This window comes from Littorina saxatilis, linkage group LG2, assembly GCF_037325665.1.
Source record: "Littorina saxatilis isolate snail1 linkage group LG2, US_GU_Lsax_2.0, whole genome shotgun sequence".
Lineage (NCBI taxonomy): Eukaryota > Metazoa > Mollusca > Gastropoda > Littorinimorpha > Littorinidae > Littorina > Littorina saxatilis.
In genome coordinates this window covers 82620275-82645885 of record NC_090246.1, presented here as the reverse complement: position 1 = coordinate 82645885, position 25611 = coordinate 82620275, and the positions used below count along the sequence as shown (strand labels likewise).

Below are 25611 nucleotides of genomic sequence, written 5' to 3'. Positions count from 1 at the left end.
CCAATTTTAAAGTCTTAGGTATGACCCGGCCGGGGTTCGAACCCACGACCTCCCGATCACGGGGCAGACGCCTTACCACTAGGCCAACCGTGCCGGTCTTGCGCTATATTGATGTGGTTGCAAAATGTTGATTCAAATTAAAGATGATTTCAGCTTGTTGTAACAAACTAACACACTACTCTGAGAGAGAAAAAAAAATCATTGTGTTCAAACTCGAGACAGCAGCAACTAGCTAGCTCAGCTGCATGCGCTGAGTGAGTGTCACTGAGAGAATTGTTACTAGGCTCTTGAAAGGTAATGTACAAGTCTGTGCGTTATATTGATGTGATTGATTGTTGCAAAATGTTGATTCAAATTAAAGATGATAATGAGGTTTCGGGAAATCCCGGTTATTCCAACTCTGCCCCGGATTCTTACTTTGCTCCCAACAATTATGTGTGCGAATTCTCTCCCTTTGCGTACGACGACAGTCTTTTTCCTCGATTACTAATGACCAAATTATTTATGTATGCTTAATCACGAAGCACAATTAGTCAATCATTCCACGAATGAATCATGATTTTTTGGGGGACTTGTATCAAAACAATTCACTTACTCTCACGATCACGGCTGGCAGCATGTCACTACTAAGTACAACTGAAACGAGAAAAAGAGCCAACAATAATATCCACCATCGAAGGTAACAGTGGTATTGATGTCAACCTAAAAATAGAATAATCTAAACTCTAAATGATCGAATGATATTCTGATTCGATTCAATTTTCCTTCCAGCGGCACATGGAACAGAGATCTGCAACAACCCCACAGACCGGAAGCTGCTGAAAGGGACTACATGATTGGCTCAAATTCAGTGCCCTGTCTCCACTTCCTCCCTATTTTGTAAAGTACCTTTTGATTGAGACTAAGTTTCATCCAACCTTCTGAAAATCGTTGTTCTTTCAATGGCGCAGACACGGTTTCGCCTGCTCATCAGAAATGCAGAATTTCTATTCAGGCTCGTCGGCTACTTTTGCTTCAACTAGCTAACTTCAAACAACATGTACGTAGTGAAGTTTACGTGTCTGGTTTTGTTTTTTCAGTGTTTTTACAGAATCTGAATAGTGAATATAAAAACTGCAGTTGCTGAAGTTGCTTTGCCAGACCGGTGTCACGAAATATTCTTTCGCCGAAATATTTTCTTTCACCGAAATATTTTCTTTCACCAACACGTTTCACTCATTTTTGTTCCAAAAACAATTCTTCTGCAAAACCATCTTCTGACTTCTGGTTGGGGGTGTCAGTATGGTCCAAGGGAAGCAATCCCACTAGCAAGCTGTTGCGACCCATCTCGTCATCGGCGCTTTTCCGGAAATGACCTGCGCCATTGTAGGAATTCCAACTTTGCGCTACGCGATTCTAGAAATGTACCGCGCGCATAGTGAGAATTCTGCTCTTTCTTAGAATGCGATGTAAAATGATACAATTCATGATGGCCTATGATGATCCTTGTGTTTTAAAGTGATCAATGCTTAGTCTTGAAAAAGCAGATGCATTGTATAACGCACCGGCCAAACCAACCGAATTACAAAAAGCAAAAACGCTTTTGATAACTTCGGTGGGCTGTAACAACACAGTTCAACGACCCATCCCACTCGACCAAAACGCACCAATTTTACGTAATTTTTAACGTTTCAGATCTTACATTTTACACTTGAAAAACACAACTAGAGTGTTCCGATATAACTTTTCACTGGTAACTATCGATTGTAATAATTTTTTACTCAGTCTTAACTGATTATATACATATTAAACTCACACAGTCTCTCTGGGCTGCAGAGACAGCATTACGTCCCTTTACTGAGTAGGCTCTTGTCACTGCATGGTAATCTAGGCTCTTGAAACGTAATGTGCAAGTCTGTGCGCTATATTGATGTGATTGATTGTTGCGGAAAAATGTTGATTCAAATTAAAGATGATTTCAGCCTGTTGTAACATGAAGATGATTTCAGCCTGTTGTAACAAACTAACACTCTACTCTGAGGAAAAAAAATCATTGTGTTCAAAATAGATCGAGACAGCAGCAACTAGCTAGCTGCATGCGCGGAGTGTCACTGAGAGAATTGTTACACAGTGTACCCCCACACCCCCAGTTCAAGACTTCCCCTGTATAAGACCTTGCTTTTTCATATACCTTATTCATGACCTGTGAAAAGGGTATACTTTTTTGTGCCAGTCGAAGGGTTGCCATTTCTAGAACGAGGCAGCTCGTTTCCGGAAATGCGGCGCTTTGTTGGAAATCAAATGAGGTTTCGGGAAATCCCGATTATTCCAACTCTGCCCCGGATTCTTACTTTGCGCCCAACAAAGACATTGGTGGGAATGGGGGTTAGGTATGTAAACAGTTTTAAAATGTGTCAATTTCTGGCGATGTTTGTGAACTAAGAATTCAATCGACGCCGTCCGCGGGAATTCGGTATTGGGTTGTCGGGCGCAAAGTAAGAATCCGGGGCAGATTTGGAATAATCGGGATTTCCCGAAACCTCATTTGATAATTGATTTCCAACAAAGCGCCGCATTTCCGGAAACGAGCTGCCTCGTTCTAGAAATGGCAACCCTTCGACTGGCAAAAAAAAAGTATACCCTTTTCACAGGTCATGAATAAGGTATATGAAAAAGCAAGGTCTTATACAGGGGAAGTCTTGAATTGGGTGTGTGTGTGTGTGTGTGGGGGGGGGGGGGGGGGGGTACGGTACACTGTGTAACAATTTTCACTCATTGACACTCAGCGCATGCAGCTAGCTAGTTGCTGCTGTCTCGATCTATTTTGAACACAATTTTTTTTCTATCTCAGAGTAGAGTGTTAGTTTGTTACAACAGGCTGAAATCATCTTTAATTTGAATCAACATTTTGCAACAATCAATCACATCAATATAGCACACAGACTTGCACATCACGTTTTAATTAAGAACCTAGATTACCATGCAGTGACTTCCTCCGAAAACGGCGTATGGCTGCCTAAATGGCGGGATAAAAAACGATCATACACGTAAAATTCCATTCGTGCAAAAAACACGAGTGTACGTGGGAGTTTCAGCCCACGAACGCAGAAGAAGACCATGCAGTGACAAGAACCTACCACACTAAAGGGACGTAATGCTGTCACTGCAGCCCAGAGAGACTGTGAGTTTAATATATAATCAGTTAAAACTGAGTAAAAAAATTATTACAATCGATAGTTACCAGTGAAAAGTAATATCGGAACACTCTTGTTGTGTTTTTTGTTGTTGTAAAATGTAAGATATGAAACGTTAAAAATTACGTAAAATTGGTACGTTTTGGTCGAGTGACTGTGTTGTCACAAGTTACAGCCCGCCGAAGTTGAAAAGTGTTTTTGCTCTTTGTAATTCGGTTGGTTTCAGTGGTGCGTTATACAATGCATCTGCTTTTTGACTCACATGCGAAGCAAAAGTGAGTCTATGTACTCACCCGAGTCGTCCGTCCGTCCGTCCGTCCGTCCGGAAAACTTTAACGTTGGATATTTCTTGGACACTATTCAGTCTATCAGTACCAAATTTGGCAAGATGGTGTATGATGACAAGGCCCCAAAAAACATACATAGCATCTTGACCTTGCTTCAAGGTCAAGGTCGCAGGGGCCATAAATGTTGCCTAAAAAACAGCTATTTTACCCATTTTCTCTGAAGTTTTTGAGATTGAATACCTCACCTATATATGATATATAGGGCAAAGTAAGCCCCATCTTTTGATACCAGTTTGGTTTACCTTGCTTCAAGGTCAAGGTCACAGGAGCTCTTCAAAGTTGGATTGTATACATATTTTGAAGTGACCTTGACCCTGAACTATGAAAGATAACTGTTTCAAACTTAAAAATTATGTGGGGCACATGTTATGCTTTCATCATGAGACACATTTGGTCACATATGATCAAGGTCAAGGTCACTTTGACCCTTGTGAAATGTGACCAAAATAAGGTAGTGAACCACTAAAAGTGACCATATCTCATGGTAGAAAGAGCCAATAAGCACCATTGTACTTCCTATGTCTTGAATTAACAGCTTTGTGTTGCATGACCTTGACCTTGGGTCAAGGTCACATGTATTTTGGTAGGAAAAATGTGTAAAGCAGTTGTTAGTGTATGGTGTCATTGCTAGGTTTAGTTATTTGACCTTGACCTTGAAGGTCAAGGTCATGTAAAGGTCAAGGTCAAGCATGTGAGTCGTATGGGCTTTGCCCTTCTTGTTTAAGACTAAGCATTGATCACTTTAAAACACAAGGATCATCATAGGCCATCATGACTTGTATCATTTTACATCGCATTCTAAGAAAGAGCAGAATTCTCACTATGCGCGCGGTACATTTCCAGAATCGCGTAGGGCAAAGTTAGAATTCCTACAATGGCGGCCATTGTTGGAATTCCAACAAAGTGCAGGTCATTTCCGGAAAAGCGCCAATGACGAGATGGGTCGCAACAGGGTCATTCTCAGAAATGGTGGTCCAGTGAGAGTGAGTAGGGGTGACACATTTGAAATCATGAAAAAGTAAATTAAAATTATTTCTATCACGACTTTTTTCATCTGAATCTATTCCTGAGACAGCATTGTTGTATGTCAATAAAAATGGTTTCTATACGTTGGTGTTGTTTTTGTGTGCTTTTCAATTGCGAAGTTTGGCCGTTTCCGGATCGCCGAAGCGTTACACGACTTTCGTGATCAACAATTTGTTCAGTCTCATGGCTAAATGCAAACATGCAAACACCAACACACTACTGCAATCGACAGTCAGGAGTTCAGTTTTGGACGTAGCAACACATCTTTGCAAAAACTCACGCTGAATTTGAAGTTACGGTGTTCGAACAAAAAATTATGAATGTAACGCATCGTATCCGGACTCGACGCGCGAACATCGGACAGCAATGTGCTCCATGACTTTGCCACATCACGGCTATTTTTAGCTCTTTGGCGCACAGGAAGTTCGAACAAGAAAATAGTCCTTTGAATCACAGCCAAATATTCACAGAAAACACCAGAATCATATCATTTGCTGAAACTCATGGCGTCGTTTCCTGACCTACGTTACGACTGAAGATGGTTTTTGAGTCACTTGAGAAAAAGTGACTCTATGTAATCGGTCAGTGTTAGTCTGTCCGGCCGGCCGTCCGTAGACACCACCTTAACGTTGGACTTTTCTCGGAAACTATCAAAGCGATCGGGCTCATATTTTGTTTAGTCGTGACCTCCAATGACCTCTACACTTTAACGATGGTTTCGTTGACCTTTGACCTTTTTCAAGGTCACAGGTCAGCGTCAAAGGAAAAATTAGACATTTTATATCTTTGACAAAGTTCATCGGATGTGATTGAAACTTTGTAGGATTATTCTTTACATCAAAGTATTTACATCTGTAGCCTTTTACGAACGTTATCAGAAAAACAAGGGAGATAACTAGCCTTTTCTGTTCGGCAACACACAACTTAACGTTGGGCTTTTCTCGGAAACTATAAAAGTGACCGGGCTCAAATTTTATGTGAACGTGACTCATTGTGTTGTGAATAGCAATTTCTTCCTGTCCATCTGATGCCTCATATAATATTCAGAACTGCGAAAGTGACTCGATCGAGCGTTTGCTCTTCTTGTTACTTAATTGTCGAGCCTGCAAAGCTTTGTCACAAACTTACACACCGCGGATGGCGACAATATGTGACCCTCCACCACGAAATGAGTCGCATGTCACCTCGCGCGGTTCTGCGCTAGGCTTCATATAAGTCCGGGGAGTGTCTGGTAACAGTGTGTGGGTCACCTTAGTCACAGGCTTATAACTCAAACAGTTTTCGCTCTTTTCTAAAAACGGTTTTCACCACTGGATAGAGCATGAAAAACTCTTTAGGAAAATGTAAAAATATGAAAATCATGCAAATGTGACATGCGACTCATACCGTCGTGGAGGGTCACATATAGTGTCGGAAGGATATCTAGTGCAAACAGTCTCTCAAAGCGCGAAGTTTAGCGGAACAAAGCAGCCAAGATGTTTTCGTATCCTCTGATCGTCGATGTTCGACATTCATCAAGTACTTAAGATGGGTAATCTGAACGCAACAGGAACTTTCAACAAATACAGCAAACTCTGACGAATTGTGTTTTGTGTAGTTATTTTGAATCAGACGGGTTTTGCCGGCAGGAAAGGCCAAACTGCAGATTCATGTCTGTCGCACAGGAACCGAAAGTGGTTCAAGCATTTCGTTTCTGTGTTGCGACATTCACCTTAGTTTTGTTCCAAATGTCATTTTTTTACCAATATTAGTTGAAGTCCTCACCTTTCATAACTAGAATGTGTTGGGTAGAACACAAAAATACTGCAGAACTGATAAAAAATGCACAAAGGATTGAAGCCTTTGGTGGTTTAAAGTTGGAATTTGGTTTCCATGTTACAACATTCATCATGTAAATACAACACTTTAAAACGTCTCTTATTCAGCAACCAATTACTCTTTTTGTCTATTTTTTGCATTATTATGCATAGCAAACAATAGACTTCATAGTAAAAACAATTATTTTGTATTTCTTGACACTTTTGTGACTTTATTTTTTACTTTGTATGTAACACTTTGGACCACCATTTCTGAGAATGACCCTATTATGATATGATATGTAGAGGTTACATGCCGAGTCTCAATGATTATTAAAAATAATGGTCGAAGTTGGCGGATCATGAAAAATGCGAGCTTCAGCGAGCTTTTTCATGACCGCGAACTGAGACCATTATTTTTAATAATCACTGAGACGAGGTGTGTAACCTCTTTATTCCTCCTTTCTTCAGTTATTCAAAGAAAACAGGAGTTTTTGTGCGAAAGTTTGATCGAATCCGAATCACTCAACCAGTCAACCTGCGCAGGCGATCGATTAATGCGTGGTTGTATAGTTCCGTGCAAATCATTCCATTCTGTTAACACTTCTTGTCAGTTTCCCTGTTTTGGACTAAAATCAGGTTCACAGATATGCTGTTATTCTGCTGTGGCGGTAAAGGCAGATATTGTGTGTTCTGTTTATGTTTTAGTATCGCTTAGGATAATGTTCTTTCGTCAAATGGGACTAGCAGACAAACTTTTGCACCCGTGTTCCAACGTTAATTACTGTATGAAGTTCAGTTTTCTGGGGAAAATAGTGTATGAATTGCTTTATGTTGTTTAAATTGATGAGATGTGTGCATTTGGTTGCGTGTGATCTGTTTATAAAATGAAATATTGTTGAAAACTGAGCGTTCGGAACTTTTCAGTCGCAAAAGTAGTACCGAAACAGAACAGCTTCTCAACCCATTGCGCTATCGAGGATTCAGCCTGTTGCTGGCTGTTATTTGTTTGGTTGCTGGGTCATTATCGAAAAATAACTAGCTCTACAAGTTTACAGAGGTAAAGAAGCAGAGGGGGGAATAAGATATGATGTGATATGTTGACAGACTGGTACTTAGGCTGTTGAGCCTTTGTCTGATCTTTTGATCAGTTGCTATCCTAGCCTAACTTTGAGCTAGGTAACCTACACGATCTTTTGACCGTGGCCTATTCTATCAACTTTTTCTTGGTTGGTGGGAATTTGTAGTGAGAGGCATACTGACATTTGGGCTATACATATAGTCTTTCAGTGCATTGTCCAAGCGATTTTTGAAACTGTTCATTGTCGGCGCTTCCACCACATTCTTGTCCAAGGAGTTCCATGTGTCTATGATTCTGTTCGTTCACAAACATCGCCAGAAATTGACGCATTTTAAAACTGTTTACATACCTAACCCATTCCCAAACTTACCCCTAACCAGAAGTCAGAGGATGGTTTTGCAGAAGAATTGTTTTTGGTACAAAAATGAGTGAAACGTGTTAGTGGGGGAGAAAAAATATTTCGGCGAAAGAGACACCGGCGAAAAATTAGAAATTTCCTGACTGCATTTGAGGCGCGGAGAGTTTCATTGGTTCTGGTTTAAAAGGATGTATATTGTTTTGATTTTTTTTTTTTTTTTAATTCCGTGCAGTGATAGATTAGCAAACGGGTCTGATTCGAGTTTTGTTGCACATAGATTTCTGTTGAAACGTTTAGACCCCGGTTGTCGCTTTTCTATGGATAGCATGGGGCAACCATATTTTTCTTTGGAATTTTTTCGAATTTTTCATATGTAACATTCTCCAAGCCATCAGAATTGTAAAGCAGTTTACATTTTGAAGATCGGTACATATTTGATTTTTTAATGATTTTTTTAAAAATTGCGATTTTAGGGCTGCTGAAATAGTGAAATTAGTGAAAAAGTGACCGGCGCCCTTTACAACCTGTCCTGCACACAATTTCAGCTAAAACCTGTTGTAATTGATTTAAATGCCTATCTTGTCATGAATACTATACAACAGAACAGATTACAGGGTAGGAAGTCACACAGAAAAGTGTAGCAGGACCTTTTTATCTGCGTGAAATTCTGAATTTTGATGTATTTAGTGAACCTTCAAAAAGTTATTGTTTCTGGCTGTAATGTCCAGATATTGCTGCTAATATTTTTTCTTTTTTGTTGATGGTTGCTCGACATCTGAATCAGGATCATCTTCCAAATATATATGGAAAAATAAAATCTGGTTAATCTTCCTTTTTATGGGGCACATACCGAGTCTGACGCATTTCTTTGTTCCAAAAACTCTCAGGTAAAAAACAAAACTGTCTTGAAGGTAATTTCTAACAAGGTCAACCTCCCTACTGCTGCATAATTATGAACATGCTGAACTGAAATAAAAGCTGTATGACCAAAATGACTGGTCCATCCTGTGCCAAAAGGTGATCCTTGAAATGGGACATTCACATGCAAAATTCAGAATGCAGAGCTTTGCAAATTTAATATAGTCATTTTGACTGTTTTACTTTTAGGATTCTGTTTTTGACAGTTAAAAGATAACTGGTAGCATACCTTTTTGATAATGCCAGGACAAAGCTTTGATATTTATGTGTCAACTGTAACTCAGGACACAGTACTATGCTTAATATAATATTTTGTTCATAAAAAGTGTTAAATGGCTCAAAATCACGTTTTTATACAAACATGCATTGTAAGCTAAGGATATATTGCTATTGCTCACATAGCTGAGACTGCTGGGCTAAAAAAAATGACGTAACCACTGTGTCTTCCGTTACGATTGACACATAACAAGTCAAAATGTTCTCCTCACAAACGCAAAAATAGTTTCAGAGCAAAAGTTTAAGAAGCTATGTTGTATTTATGGCATTGTAAATGTTTTGGTATCCAAACTTAGTTGGATTTCTATTCTGATTACTAAGATACTCATATTTGTGTGTCACTCGTAACGAGACATGAAATTTTGTTTCAAAGCATACTGTTCACTTATTTAAAAAAAAAAAGATGTAATTTTTGACAAAATTAGTAATAAGTAACTCATACTTATTGTTTGAATACAAAATGAGCCAGGAGAAACATACACAGGATGAGTTTTCAAATTTTGTGTGTCAACTGTAACATGTCCCGGAAGACATTTATTGATTAAAAATGTCCCGAACAATAAATAACTGCTGTGACAAGACATCAAGACACCACATTGAAATCTTTCTCAATTATCATTAAGAATACCAACCACAGGAACTGTGCAAAAGGGGAAGCAAGACACATGCTGCTTTGGGTGATTTTTAGACTTTTGTGTGTCAATCGTAACGGCCTGCTGAAGACACACGTCACACAGTATGTCAATTGAATCGTAACGGTTCTGAAAAGAGGACACAGTACAAATATTTTATTTTGTAGCCTAAAATAACTACATATGCCCTTCAACTAAGTTTTGTTCAGGCAGGTGTGAATAAAAGCTATCATTTTAAACTGTAATTCAAAAGAGAGGAAACAAATTGTGAATTTTATAAGGAAATGGTCAATCGTAACGAAAAGACAGTAATTATAAAATATTTGAAATTTCAAATATAAGAGTGTAGAAATGACATCTGAGTTTTTCTTTTGTCATGAGGCTTCAATGTAAAGGCTCTTTTTTTAATGTTAATGTGCTGAAAGCTATCAAATATATAATTAGATGAGAAAATTGCAATCTTAAATTGGAGAAATTTAGGACATGAACCGTTACAGTTATATACCCCACTTGCAGGGATTCAGAGACCTTAAGTGGTGTGTTAGAAAAAAATGGTACATGTATTCCTAATCTGTGAACTAGTGGTATTTACATTCTGATACATTGGCTGATTGAGTCCTTTAGAAAGTTTGCAAGTGAAACACGCTTAATTTAAACATTTGTACTACGTTGCAAGCCCCTTGAGCAATTTTTTGATTAGTGCTTTTGTGAACAAGAAACAATTAACAAGTGGCTCTATCCCATCTCCCCCTCTTTCCCCGTCGCGATATAACCTTCGTGGTTGAAAACGCCGTTAAACACCAAATGAAGAAAGAAAGAATTTAAACATATTTCTCTTTTAATTCAAGCTATGATTCAACAATAATTTTAGAATATAACTCCTGAAATGATGAATTGAAAAGCAGCATCAGAAGACTGTGTATAGCATTAGCAAGGGATATAACTCTGGTGGTTTCTGTTTTTGTCTAAACCTTCTTCTTTTATAACCTGAGCAGTTGAAACTTGTTTCTCATTTGGTTCACGCTATGGTTCAACAATTATTTGAGAATATACCACCTGCAATGATAAAATCATAAGCTGCTACAAGTAAAGATGTGTAGTACAAGGAAGGTGACTGTTATTTTCTGTGTTTGCTTTGTTTGCATGGCAATTTTCCTTAGATGCAGTAAACATTTGTTTTAAACAAAGACAAAAGTAGGTGATGAAATCAAATACCTTCAAGTTTACAAGATTTTTTAATTATGTGCATCTCCAATTTTAAGTTTTTGTTTAAGCCGCTTCTAAAGCCCTTCTTGAAATTTGTTTACCACTTGTTTGTGTAGACCCCCTAGCAAGAGTGATGTAAACAAACACCTTTAAGTATAGAGGTTTTTGATTTTGTGCATTCATCCCCCCCCCCCCCCCCCCCAATAAGTGTGTACTGTTTTCAGTTTTAAAGCCAGGAGATAGCAACTCTTGAATTGCTAAAAATTCACTTTCAGCTGGTTAGTTACAAAAACCTTCAAGTTTACAAGATTTTTTACTTTTGTGCATCTCCAATTTTAAGATTTTGTTTAAGCTTATAGGAGCTTCTAAAGGCCCTTCTTGAAATGTGTTTACCACTTGTTTTTGTAGACCTCCTAGCAAGAGTGATACAACCAAACATCTTCAAGTATATAAGGACTGGGTGGCCGAGTGGTAAGGCACTTGCGCTCGGAAGCGAGAGGTTGCGAGTTCGACCCTGGGTCAGGGCGTTAGCAATTTTCTTCCCCCTTTCCTAACCTAGGTGGTGGGTTCAAGTGCTAGTCTTTCGGATGAGACGAAAAACCGAGGTCCCTTCGTGTACACTACATTGGGGTGTGCACGTTAAAGATCCCACGATTGACAAAAGGGTCTTTCCTGGCAAAATTGTATAGGCAGTCCGAGTCTGGAGATACGCGCGCGATATAAGACTTCATATAACATAACAAGAGGTTTTTGATTTTGTGCATTCTCTCCCCCCCCCCCCTTCCCTCCCCCATTTGTTGTTGTTTTTGTTTGCTGTTATCAGTTTTAAAGCCAGCAGAGGCTCAAATAGCCCCCTCATGAAATGCTAATATTAATTTTGAGCTGGTCAGTTACAAAAACCTTCAAGTTTACAAGATGTATATATTATGCATCTCCAAAAAGCTTGTTCTAAAATTTACAAGTCAGGAGAGGCCACCTAAACCCTCCCTAAAATGCAAAAAATCATTTTCCGCTCGGAGGCGCTGCCCCCCTAGACCCCCCAGCAAGGGCACTGCCCCTGCACCCCGCCGGAGCCTTAGCGGCCCCTGGACCCCGGCCTTCCAAAATGTTCAGTCCTGGCAACATTTTGGGCTCCCACCCATGACATTCGCGGTGTTGCTGTCATTTTGTCTGGTATCACTTGCCTTGGCAAAGGGTAGCAAACCTTGGCCAATTTAGTTTTTTTCTTTTTTGGTTGCGACATGATGTTCAAATCCAAATCGAAAGCACTGACTGACTGATAAACTATCGCGAACTGGCGGACGCAAACGCTAAGAGTGTGGTTTCCCAAAAAATCCAAGGGAAACCCCTCTGGCATCTATATTTTCGTCAATGGCTTCCGTTCAAAACATTGATGTTTCATTTTTGGTATTCGCGAAGAAAATAAACGTCAGTCAGTTGACTTAGTACATCGGCAACAGTTTTAGCAATCAAAGCCTGACCAATGAAAACAACTGGACAAACGTTGGCCGATTCAGGCGAATACTCTTCGGACATTTGGCCGAAAGGGACATGAAAGTTTCGGCCAAAGTAAAAAAAAAATCAGCGATTGGCCGAAGGGCCGACCCAAACGACACCCCTGAACCCATAAAGTTTTATTGCTTAACAGACAATTTATTGTCAGCAGATAAAACTGGTCTGATATTGGAACAAGTTAAACTTAAACAACTGTATTTATATGCCATTCAAAGGATTTTTGTTGTAATGTCAGATCATCACTTTGTTATTTCTGTCTCCATGCTCATTAAAATTACACATTGTGTTTGGAATTATTACAAACAAGCAGAAGGTTGAGTGCATGAGGTAAGTATCAAGGGGGGACAAAACCAACCCAAAGATGAAGAGGGAGTTGACAGTATTTTAGTTGAAAAAGGTACTGAGTGGACACAACAACAAATATTAATGATCATTGATATCAACATTATTTTATTAAATTCCATGCATCATGAATTGATTTGACCAGTCATTTTGGTCATGCAGCTTTTATTTTCAATACAGCATGTTCATAATTATGCAGCAATATGGAGGTGGACATGTTTGAAATTACCTTCAGTACAGTTATGATTTTTAACCTAAGAATTCTTGGAACAAAGAAATGCATCAGACTCGGTATGCGCCTTATATTATTTTAACAGCTATATTTAGACTCGAACTAGTGTTATGCCCACAATTCGAAGATCGTGCACGGCCTCGTTAGTGCTTGAGCTCCCAGGCTCGGGAACTGACTCGCCGGATCTCCAGCCACGGCCAATTGATAAAAAGTTATTCATACTATTCATGAAACTTTAAAATAGGGAAGTGACAGCTACGAAGAGAAACAATTACATAATGAATCAATGATTATATATATATATATATATACTAGAATGAATACCCGCTTCGCCGGGTAGCCGGCTTCGCCGGGAAGAGGTACTTAGAGCCGTACGCCGGCTTCGCCGGGTCCGAACAATGGACCCGCCAAGCTTAGGTCCCTCCCAGATTCGTGGAATGGGAACAGCACGAAAATGATTCAGTGGCCATAATGCCATTCCTGACCATATCGAGTCCCATCCTTGTCGACGAATGTAACCGTGTTAATCACCTTTGGAGGCGAACTCCACTCAAACAGGACTGAGCAAGTTAGAGCTTATCTCTAAGCCCTTTTGAACTGTTATGGCTTCTCAAAGGAAGGCCAGTACATAAAATTACACAAAAGCCGCCAGACCACATCACAAACAGAACTGAACAATGCACAGGTGTTGCTCACACACACACACACACACACACACACACACACAAACACAGAGAAGCCGTATCTATAGAGAGATAGATGACAGTGTATTTTTCGCGTGGCTATAAATTGATTCGACCTTTGCACTTTTACAGTGAGGATAATTTACGGGTCCAATTTACGTTCTGGACACGTCGGTGACCTTCTAAAAATAGTAACAGAACGCCGGGAATATCCGAAGATACTATAGTGCACCATACGAAGGAAGGGAGGTAAACGCTGAAAACCTGGAGAAGATGAGAAGATAAGGAAGAGTTACTTATAATGGTGAAATGAACACAAAAACCAAATTCGGTTCAGCGCTGCGCGCTGAGAGCACGTGTTGAAATATCTCATCGATGATATTGTGTCCGGGGTGTAGCTGAATACGGTGTCCAAATTTGAAAAAGATCCACCGAGAACTTTGGCTTTGGTGTGTCGGTATGGGGGCCCGGGTAGCTGAGGTGGAACCAAAATAGCTGAGGTGGAACCAAAATCGGTTCAGCGCTGCGCGCTGAGAGCACGTGTTGAAATATCGACCAGGTTGTGTCCTGTACCGGGTCTACCTGAATATGCCCACCAAATTTGAAGCAGATCCATCGAGAACTTTGGCCGTGCATCGCGAACTCACACACAGACACACACACAGACACACAGACAGACACAAGTCGTATATATATATAGATATAACCAATGAGTCTCCATATACAACATAGGCATATACTCATAGCCCCTAAACAAATATTCCTATTGAGTGTATTTAGTTAATTGTGAAATTAGGTCTGAGAATGCCACTAAGCAATATTTACGCTATTTTGAAACTTCCATGATGTAAGTATACTCATTTTAGCAATAAAAAGTGTGTGTTACTGTTTGTACTGTGAGTGTGTAAAATGACACAATTTTATTTTACAATTGCAGTCTTTTCCTCATGGCTAATTTCAAAATAGTTTTACCAGTGGGGCAGATGCTCTTACGTTTCAATTGTTAAAACAAAAGGAATGACGGGCAGTCCACTATCAATTTTCATTGTTGATTCACACGACTATTTTCAATAATCAATAAAGATCTTGTTTTCTTTGCTTGCTTTTCACTTACCTCAGCCACAAACTCCACCTCCCCTTCGAAGTTCTCCATGTTCTCCATTGTTGAATTATACTATTTACAGACCTGTTTACCCTTACGATTTTGGCGTAATTTATTACGATTTTCTGCAAAAAATACGCCATTCTGCTATCCGTGTCAAGACTACGATTTTCATAAATAAAAAAAACGTTAAAAAAAAATAAAAAAAAATTTTTATTTTTTTTTATCAATTCACATGTTTGGCATTGTTTTTTTCAATGGAAAAATGGGGTGAAAAAGCACAGGACTAACCAGAGATCTGTCTGATGAGACGCTGGAGAGCCTTATTCTAGTGGTGAAGTCTCGCCCTCACTCATTCGGCAAGAGCAAGTACAGTAGAGAAGCGCTTGACACACTGAAAAAGGCCTACTACGAGCAAAAGAAGAAAGAATCAGTGATGCATGTGCTTTTGATGTGATCTTCTTTGAAATTATGATGACCACAAAAACTGACTGATGTGTTTTGTTTGTGAATGATGGATATATGTGCATGATTGCGTTTCGCAGACACAGTTGTCATGTGCATTGTAATTGGCGACGAATGCTGGATGATTACTATTTTTGTGCCAGGATTACTATTTTTGGGGCTGAGCATTACTCCAAAACACTTATGGGGGTAAACAGGTCTGTATTTATAGCACCGTAAGTAACGCCTCTGCTTTTTCCTCCCCCCAGACGCAGGTCTGAAAGAGGGCCAGTGCTAGCGGATGCGCACAGTTTGTGAACCTGTCAACTATATATCTATGGCAAAATCAAGATGACGAAAACGTTATATTTTTGGTAAGTATTCCATTTATTCCAGTTTTTGAGATTTACTACCTCACCTATACAGTGAAACCCGGCTATATTGAAGTAGGCTATATTGAAATCCCGGCTATATTGAAGAATTTTTCAGGTCCCGGCTGAAGCTCTACTTTTTCTTTGTTAAAAAATGTTGGCTACATTGAAGTCGGCTATATTGAAATCCCGGCTATATTGAAACAAAAATTCAGCCCACGGGACGTTTTTACCTGGCTATATTAAATGTTTGCTCCAAAGATTTGTTAAACTTTTTATTTTTAAGAACAATGACTGCGCGGGCGCCGAATGATATGACACGCCTCTGTCAGCGCAAACAGTTGAGGAAGGGGAGAAGCCAGATCAGCATCAACTTTCGAGTCAGGAGGTTTCTGATAACATTACAGTCTAACAATGCCGCGGGCCTCTGACAGCTACGCCATGTAGTCTTGTGGTGCGTAGATCTCCCCGACTTAATTTCTCTTGTTCATGCGAGTAGTTTCCCTTTGTACACTAGCAAAAATGGCTGCAAAACAAACAAGTCGCGTAAGGCGAAATAACAACATTTAGTCAAGCTGTCGAACTCACAGAATGAAACTGAACGCACTGCATTTTTTTCACAATGACCGTAGTCCGCCGCTCGTACAAAAGGCAGTGAAATTAACGAGCCTGTTTAGCGCGGTAGTGGTTGGGCTGTGTTGCAAAGCACGCTTTTCTGTACCTCTCTTCGCTTTAACTTTCTGAGCGTGTTTTTAATCCAAACATATCATATCTATATATTTTTGGAATCAGGAACCGACAAGGAATAGGATGAAATTGTTTTTAAATCGATTTTGGAAATTTAATTTTAATCATAATTTTAATATTTTTCATTTTTAGAGCTTGTTTTTAATCCGAATATAACATATTTATATGTTTCTGGAATCAGAAAATGATGAAGACTAAGATAAAAGTAAATTTGGATCATTTTATAAAAAAAAATTTTTAATTACAATTTTAATTTTTAATGACCAAAGTCATTAATTAATTTTTAAGCCTCCAAGCTGAAATGCAATACCAAAGTCCAGCCTTTGTCGAAGATTGCTTGACTAAAATTTCAATCAATTTGATTGAAAAATGAGGGTGTGACAGTGCCGCCTCAACTTTTACAAAAAGTCGGATATGACGTCATCAAAGACATTTATCCAAAAAATGAAAAAAAAGTCCAGGGATATCATACCCAGGAACTCTCATGTCAAATTTCATAAATATCGGTCCAGCAGTTCACTCTGAATCGCTCTACACACACACACGCACAGACAGACAGAAACACACACACACACACACACACACACACACACACGCACACACACACACACACACACACCACGACCCTCGTCTTGATTCCCCCTCTATGTTAAAACATTTAGTCAAAACTTAACTAAATGTAACAAGAGGCGAAGCCTTCAAGGCTCCCGTAAGAAATCAACAAACAGTAACATAACACAAACTCACTCACTCCGTAACACACACAGAATAGTCAGGTTATAAATACAAGCCACTTTACCTATGCAGCATGGTGACCCTACAATATGCGAAACATGTCGACTGCAGCAGCCTGGTTCTTAAAATAATTCTGACGGTCAACACAGCCAGAAATGCCAACAAAGACAAGAAAGCTGTTGCAAGGTAAGCTTACCAAACGTTACATAGCGAATCATATGATAGTGCGTAAACAGCAAACAGTAGATCTACAATCAAAGAGAGGATCGAGTCTGGAATGAAACGCGATACAGATCTAGCATTCAAAAACTGTCTTTCACGTTCAAGGAAGTTGTTGCAAAGTACTTAAGACTTACTAAATTGTACAGACAAAACCATGACAGTGCATGTTTTGAATCTGAGGAAAAAATCGTGATCATTTTGACTTTGAGAACAGATTCATTCTGTTTCCTTATATCTGCATGTTCAAGTAAATGGTGGACAGTTTTTTTCGGGCAGAGTAAACTTAACTTGAGACTCTACTGCAAGTCTTGAAATTCACATAAATCGAACCACGAGCAAAGACATCCAAACATTACAGGCACTTTAGATCAACTCATTTCACTAGAGGTGACTGCCTAGCACTGTGTTTGACATCCGTGTCTGCTGAAATAAAAAGAAATTAAAACAAAACGGATTAACAGTAGGTGACACGTTATGAGAGTGGGAGACACTAGATCTGTCTCTGAACTTACCGGGATACGGCTGCAAGATCGACACTGACTGCCGCGCTTTCGACAGCTCTTCCTCGCGTGGACATTGGAAACACGCTGTGCAGATCAAATTGTAGGAAATCTCCCTTTGGTATCTTCTTTATTTACTTTTCTGGAGCTTAGAAACCGAACAACATGACATCGTCTTCCCCGGCGAATCGGCGAGGTGAGAACTGGACCACAATCCTTCGCGCGACCCCTGACCTGATCTTGACACCTGACCTGCCGTCTGCATGCCAAACACGACACAAACCAGTCAACTGCTTGTACCCCTTCAAAACCCCCCACCACCCGTTTTCTTTGGATACACGCTTTAACTACACACATGCCGACACAATGTTGATCATTGCTTCAATAATTTGAAGATGGTGCTTGAAAATTAACCACGTGAAATGAGTATTTCGGTGTTTAGCCAAAAATGTTAAAGTTTCTACCACAGACATACACACATACATACATACGCACGCACGCACGCACGCACGCACGCACAGACAGACAGAGTTTACCATCGCATAGGCTACACTTACGTGAGCCAAAAAGGGTGAGTCTGACAATTAAAAGAAAAATCGAGCTTATTCAGAAGCTGGAAACTGGCTGCAAAAAAAGAAAGGAAGTAGCTGAGGAATATGGAATGTGCATGTGTTTGTGTGTGTAAGGGAGGGGGGGCGTGCGTGTGTGTGTCCGTGTGTGTGTGTGTGTGTGTGCAGAAAAAAAGCAAGGAGGCTCGAAGAACAACAGCCAACAGGTGAAAGATTAATGGGAATATATCTCCCATCAAACGCAAAGTGTGGACACGGAAATAAGAACGTAGGCCTGTAGTGAAAAAAAGTTCGGTTATATTGAATTTCTGAAGGAACAAGGAGGGAAATTCAATATAACCGAGAATTGCCTATATTGAAGTTCCGGCTATATTGAAGGTCTTCCCGGGTCCCGTGCCACTTCAATATAGCCGGGTTTCACTGTATATGATATATAGGGCAAAGTAAGCCCCATCTTTTGATACCAGTTTGGTTTACCTTGCTTCAAGGTCAAGGTCACAGGAGCTCTTCAAAGTTGGATTGTATACATATTTTGAAGTGACCTTGACCCTGAACTATGGAAGATAACTGTTTCAAAAGTTTCAAAGTAAACAAAAATCAGCGATTGGCCGAAGGGCCGCCCCAAACGACCCCTGCATTTCAGAAAAAGCGATTGGTACAATGTACCAATATTTTTTGCTGCAAAATCAAATATGCAAGTTTATTTTGATCTGTTTTTACATTCATATGTATTATTATAAATATCTAATTCTGTCTGAAGAATGTTATTTTAAAAATGTAGTCCTTGTGTTTGTAAATGCATTTGTAGAATATATAGTTCATCTGCAATAATTCAATTGCATCTGTTGTAATTACAGGCTACTGTCAACAGTGGAGGAAGATACTGATGCAGTCCTGACATGCAACACCATCTTGGCTGCAATCAATCAGAAAATACCTGCCTGTGAAGTGACCAAAGCACTGGCTGTATTATTTCCGCGGATGAGACATAAATGGGATAAAATCCTACATGATTATGTTTACTTAAATGTCGGTATGAAATTGAAGGAAACTTCACCTCCAACATTTAAAGTTGAAAATATACAAGGACTGATTGATTTTCTTCCACGGGATATTGTAGTTTTATCTTCAAATCCCAGCTTGGTTCTAGGAGTACCGGCCAACGCGTCAGTTAATGACATGATCATTTTAAAAATGTTGACAGTGATGGACCATAAATGTTCCCTGTCTGTGAGAGGAAAGACAATCGACCTGGAACAATTTGGAATGCCTGACACAATTTCATATGATAGCAACAGCATCAACACATGCATTGCACTTGTGAAAACAATTCAGTTGTGTGAAGGGGTGACAATAAATCCCATGAAGGGCATTGACGTCACAGGCGAAACAAGTGAAACATATAAAACAAATGAGTCAGAAACCACTGTTATACGTTCAAAAAAATGCAGTGGTTACTACACAATTAAGAAAGAAAAACAGAACTTAAAACGAATGTGTTACCAGTGTTCTAATCACAGGTCTCACCTGATTCGGCGACATAACATTGAGAAACGAAAACATGCAGAATCCGAAAACCACGAAACATCAGAGAAAGCAAGAGAACCTAAACAAGCAAAGAAGTGTGAAAGCAAAAGTTGTGACATCGCTGTTAGACAGCATATTGAAGATAAAGTATCAGAAACTACAGGAAAAGCACCAAATACTCCTCAACCCGTTAATGACAAAGAAAGGAAGTGCAACATCCAGCTGAGTGCAGATGAGTCCAATGACTTTGAAGTAATCTTGGAACAGCACTTCAAGGACGCCTCAGACAACATGAAAACCATGATTCGATCTCAGCAAGCTGCTTTGTCCTGCAAGTCCACCAATGGCAGACGATGGGACAAGAGTTTATTAAGCTGGTGTCTGTCACTTTGGACAAGGAGTCCTAAAAGCTATGCGGAGCTGCTTAAAACTGGATTTATCATTCTTCCAAGTGGTCGCCAACTTGCCAGGTACAAGAGGCGTGTTCAACAGGCACCTGGGTTGCAAGATGAGCATCTGTGTGAATAAAAGAGGCAGCTGAGTCAGTCGATCTACCTCCTCAAGGATACTGCGGTGGTATCATCCATGATGAAGATACAAGAAGACCTGGTCACCACCACAAGAGACAACATATGAGCCTGTGCCAAAACGTGGTCAGCAAGAAGATACCTACCTTTCAAGAATAATTTCTCTTTATGAAAGCAGCAAGTTACTAATAGCACCACTCCTTAAAGTAAACCCTTCAGAGAGATAGTGCAGATAATTTCATCAGTTTTTATCAATTAAAAGGTTATTAGAATGCCCCAAAATCCGACACTTTCAAAGTGGGACATTTGACACATAGCTTAACTTCATTGTTTTGTAAGAGCATGTATGCTCATTGGAAATTAAATTTCTTGATTGTATTTCTATTAGTGTATAATGAGGATTTGCTCAAATGAGTTTGCACCCAAAATATGGTTGAATATTTATGAAAATTTTGAGTTTTAAAAGTGGCGTGTCAACTGTAACGGTTCATGTCCTAAATTTCCCAAATTTAAGACTGCAATTTTCTTATTTAATTATATATTTGATAGCTTTTAGTACATTAACATCAAAAAAAGAGCCTTTACATTGAAGCCTCATGACAAAAGAAAAACTCAGATGTCATGTCTACACTCTTATTTTTGAAATTTCAAATATTTTATAATTACTGTCTTTTCGTTACGATTGACCATTTCCTCATAAAATTCACAATTTGTTTCCTCTCTTTTGAATTACAGTTTAAAATGATAGCTTTTATTCACACCTGCCTGAACAAAACTTAAAGGGCATATGTAGTTATTTTAGGCTACAAAATAAAATATTTGTACTGTGTCCTCTTTACAGAACCGTTACGATTGACACACAAAAGTCTAAAAATCACCCAAAGCAGCATGTGTCTTGCCCCTTTTGCACAGTTCCTGTGGTTGGTATTCTTAAAGATAATTGAGAAAGATTTCAATGTGGTGTCTTGATGTCTTGTCACTGTTATTCATTGTTCGGGACATTTTTAATGTCTTCCGGGACATGTTACAGTTGACACACAAAATTTGAAAACTCATCCTGTGTATGTTTCTCCTGGCTCATTTTGTATTCAAACAATAAGTATGAGTTACTTATTACTAATTTTGTCCAAAATTACATTTTTTTTTTTAAATAAGGGAACAATATGCTTTGAAACAAAATTTCATGTCTCGTTACGAGTGACACACAAATGAGTACAGACAACGCCGCTTAACTCGAACTCGCTTAACTCGATTTTCCGGATACGTCGAAGTGAACCATTGGTCCCGGCCAGCAGCCATCTTGTTATCACTAAAATTCCTTCACTTACCTCGACTTTGGATAGCTCGATTTTCTGCTTAACTCGATCTCATGCCCAGGTCCCACCTTATTTTCATCACATCGGTTAGCTCGATCTCCCACTTTTTGAGTCACTTGAGAAAAAGTGACTCTATGTAATCGGTCAGTGTTAGTCTGTCCGGCCGGCCGGCCGGCCGGCCGGCCGTCCGTAGACACCACCTTAACGTTGGACTTTTCTCGGAAACTATCAAAGCGATCCGGCTCATATTTTGTTTAGTCGTGACCTCCAATGACCTCTACACTTTAACGATGGTTTCGTTGACCTTTGACCTTTTTCAAGGTCACAGGTCAGCGTCAAAGGAAAAATTAGACATTTTATATCTTTGACAAAGTTCATCGGATGTGATTGAAACTTTGTAGGATTATTCTTTACATCAAAGTATTTACATCTGTAGCCTTTTACGAACGTTATCAGAAAAACAAGGGAGATAACTAGCCTTTTCTGTTCGGCAACACACAACTTAACGTTGGGCTTTTCTCGGAAACTATAAAAGTGACCGGGCTCAAATTTTATGTGAACGTGACTCCCAGTGACCTCTACACTTTGACGTCTGCTTTGGTGACCTTTGACCTTTTTCAAGGTCACAGGTATGTCTTGAAGGAAAAAAATTGAAATATCATATCTCTGAAACTATTCATCGGATTTGATTCAAACTTTATAGGATTATTCTTTACATCAAATTATTTACATCTGTATTGTGTTGTGAATAGCAATTTCTTCCTGTCCATCTGATGCCTCATATAATATTCAGAACTGCGAAAGTGACTCGATCGAGCGTTTGCTCTTCTTGTTTATCTCCATATGACGTCAAACGAGAAGTGACGCACAAATGTAAACGTCATAAGATTATGTCGCAAACAAAACATGGAAAATGTGACCCTCCACCACGAAATGAGTCACACGTCACCTTGCGTGGTTCTGTGCTAGGCTTAAGGGTCACCTTAGTCACAGGCTTATAACTCACACAGTTTTCACTCTTTTTTAAAACGGGTTTCACCACTGGATTGAGCATTAAAAACTCTTTAGGAAAATGTAAAAATATGAAAATCATGCAAAGGTGACATGCGACTCATTCTGTGGTGGAGGGTCACAAATAGTTCTCAGAGGGAGAGATGGATGGATTGTTTATTGTATAACCAGTGAATTGGTTTTTGACTCACATGCGAAGCAAAAGTGAGTCTATGTACTCACCCGAGTCGTCCGTCCGTCCCCCCCGTCCGTCCGGACGTCCGTCTGTCCGGAAAACTTTTACGTTGGATATTTCTTGGACACTATTCAGTCTATCAGTACCAAATTTGGCAAGATGGTGTATGATGACAAGGCCCCAAAAAACATACATAGCATCTTGACCTTGCTTCAAGGTCAAGGTCGCAGGGGCCATAAATGTCTAAAAAACAGCTATTTTTCCCATTTTCTCTGAAGTTTTTGAGATTGAATACCTCACCTATATATGATATATAGGGCAAAGTAAGCCCCATCTTTTGATACCAGTTTGGTTTACCTTGCTTCAAGGTCAAGGTCACAGGAGCTCTTCAAAGTTGGATTGTATACATATTTTGAAGTGACCTTGACCCTGAACTATGGAAGATAACTGTTTCAAACTTACAAATTATGTGGGGCACATGTTATGCTTTCATCATGAGACACATTTGGTCACATGATCAAGGTCAAGGTCACTTTGACCCTTATGAAATGTGACCAAAATAAGGTAGTGAACCACTAAAAGTGACCATATCTCATGGTAGAAAGAGCCAATAAGCACCATTGTACTTCCTATGTCTTGAATTAACAGCTTTGTGTTGCATGACCTTGGATGACGGTAGGAAAAATGTGTAAAGCAGTTCTTAGTGTATGATGTCATTGCTAGGTTTAGTTATTTGACCTTGACCCTGAACATGTAAAGGTCAAGGTCAAGCATGTGAGTCGTATGGGCTTTGCCCTTCTTGTTACAATGGTAAAACAAAAGAAAATGTACAAAAGCAGCATTTCACATAATCAAATCAAAAGTATATACATGATATTACACTGACATAACAATTTTTGACAGATGCCAGCTAATAAAGTCAGCATACAAGCACATACAAACACACACACACACACACACACACACACACACACACACAAACCGTCACACACACACACACATGCCGCACGTAAATACGTACATAAAAATATATACACCATAGCAAGCAGATTTGCACACATCAAAAAAGCCCCAAGAACCTGCTGAGAGCTGTCCTGTAGATAGACTACGCTGCTTACCTCGATTTTTCGGATACGTCGAAGTGAACCATTGGTCCCAGCCACAAGCCTTCTTTATATCACTAAAAATTCTTCCCTTACCTCGACTTCGGATAGCTCGAAGTCTTCCTTTGAAAAATCGAGCTATCCCACGTGTTGGATAACACGAACTTCGCATACCTCGAACTCTTTGGGGGGGCCCCGACGAGATCGAGTTAAGCGGCGTTGTCTGTATCTTAGTAATCAGAATAGAAATCCAACTAAGTTTGGATACCAAAACATTTACAATGCCATAAATACAACATAGCTTCTTAAACTTTTGCTCTGAAACTATTTTTGCGTTTGTCAGAAGAAAATTTTGACTTGTTATGTGTCAATCGTAATGGAAGACACAGTGGTTACGTAATTTTTTTAGTCCAGCAGTCTCAGCAATGTGAGCAATAGCAATATATCCTTAGCTTACAGTTACAGTGCATGTATGTATAAAAATGTGATTTTGAGCCATTTAACACTTTTTTGACTCACATGCGAAGCAAAAGTGAGTCTATGTACTCACCTGAGTCGTCCGTCCGTCCGTCCGTCCGGAAAACTTTAACGTTGGATATTTCTTGGACACTATTAAGTCTATCAACACCTGATGTGGCCTGATGGTGTATGGTTACAAGATCTCAAAAAACATGTGCGGCAACTTGACCTCACTTCAAGTTCAAGGTCACAGGGGCCGTAATTGTTGTCTTAAAAACGACCATTTTTCACATTTTCGCATGTTTTTCTGAAGTTATCGAGAATGGCAACCTTAGCTATGTATGCTATACAGGGCAATGTAAGCCCTATCTTTGGACACCAGTTTGGTTGACCTTGCTTCAAGGTCAAGGTCGCAAAGGTCCTTTAAAGTTGGATTGTATACATATTTTGAAGTGACCTTGACCCTGAACTATGGAAGATAACTGTTTCAAACTTAAAAATTATGTGGGGCACATGTTATGCTTTCATCATGAGACACATTTGGTCACATATGATCAAGGTCAAGGTCACTTTGACCCTTATGAAATGTGACCAAAATAAGGTAGTGAACCACTAAAAGTGACCATATCTCATGGTAGAAAGAGCCAATAAGCACCATTGTACTTCCTATGTCTTGAATTAACAGCTTTGTGTTGCATGACCTTGGATGACCTTGACCTTGGGTCAAGGTCACATGTATTTTGGTAGGAAAAATGTGTAAAGCAGTTCTTAGTGTATGATGTCATTGCTAGGTTTAGTTATTTGACCTTGACCCTGAAGGTCAAGGTCAAGCATGTGAGTCGTATGGGCTTTGCCCTTCTTGTTTTATTTGTATTTTGTAATTGTGCCTTCACATGATTTCACTTTGTACTTAAAAACTTGGCACTGTCATTATTTATTGCTATTTATTGTTCAGTTGTTCAGTATTTATTGCTATTGGGCATCAGTTGTTCAGTTGCCCTCTTTCGAATGAGCCATGCATGCATTATGGATGTGTTTAGCGAATTGGGATACCTAAAGCAATGTAAAAGAAGAAACAATGTGAAGCAAACATATAGCACCAAATAAAATAACCGAATCAGAATGGAAACTTCTTCAGTGTGTGTGTGTGTGTGTGTGTGTGTGTGTGTGTGTGTGTTTGCTGTTTTAAATACCGAAAATGTGAAAATAAAGCAAGTC

The 25611-nt window shown here is 39.4% G+C and overlaps 2 long non-coding RNA genes across 2 annotated transcripts in view; one reads left to right on the top strand and one right to left on the bottom strand.

Annotated features, from left to right (window-relative positions):
- The first annotated feature begins 389 nt into the window (after nucleotides 1–389).
- LOC138959912 (uncharacterized) lies at nucleotides 390–25516 on the top strand. The gene is made up of 3 exons (XR_011453823.1): nucleotides 390–1039; nucleotides 15401–15505; nucleotides 19133–25516. It is a non-coding gene; the product is annotated as an uncharacterized lncRNA (long non-coding RNA).
- Nucleotides 25063–25611, bottom strand: part of LOC138959914 (uncharacterized) — a 194090-nt gene continuing 193541 nt past the window's right edge. The window contains exon 2 of the long non-coding RNA XR_011453824.1: nucleotides 25063–25094. This is a non-coding gene — a long non-coding RNA (uncharacterized lncRNA). The remainder of the gene's footprint in view (nucleotides 25095–25611) is intronic.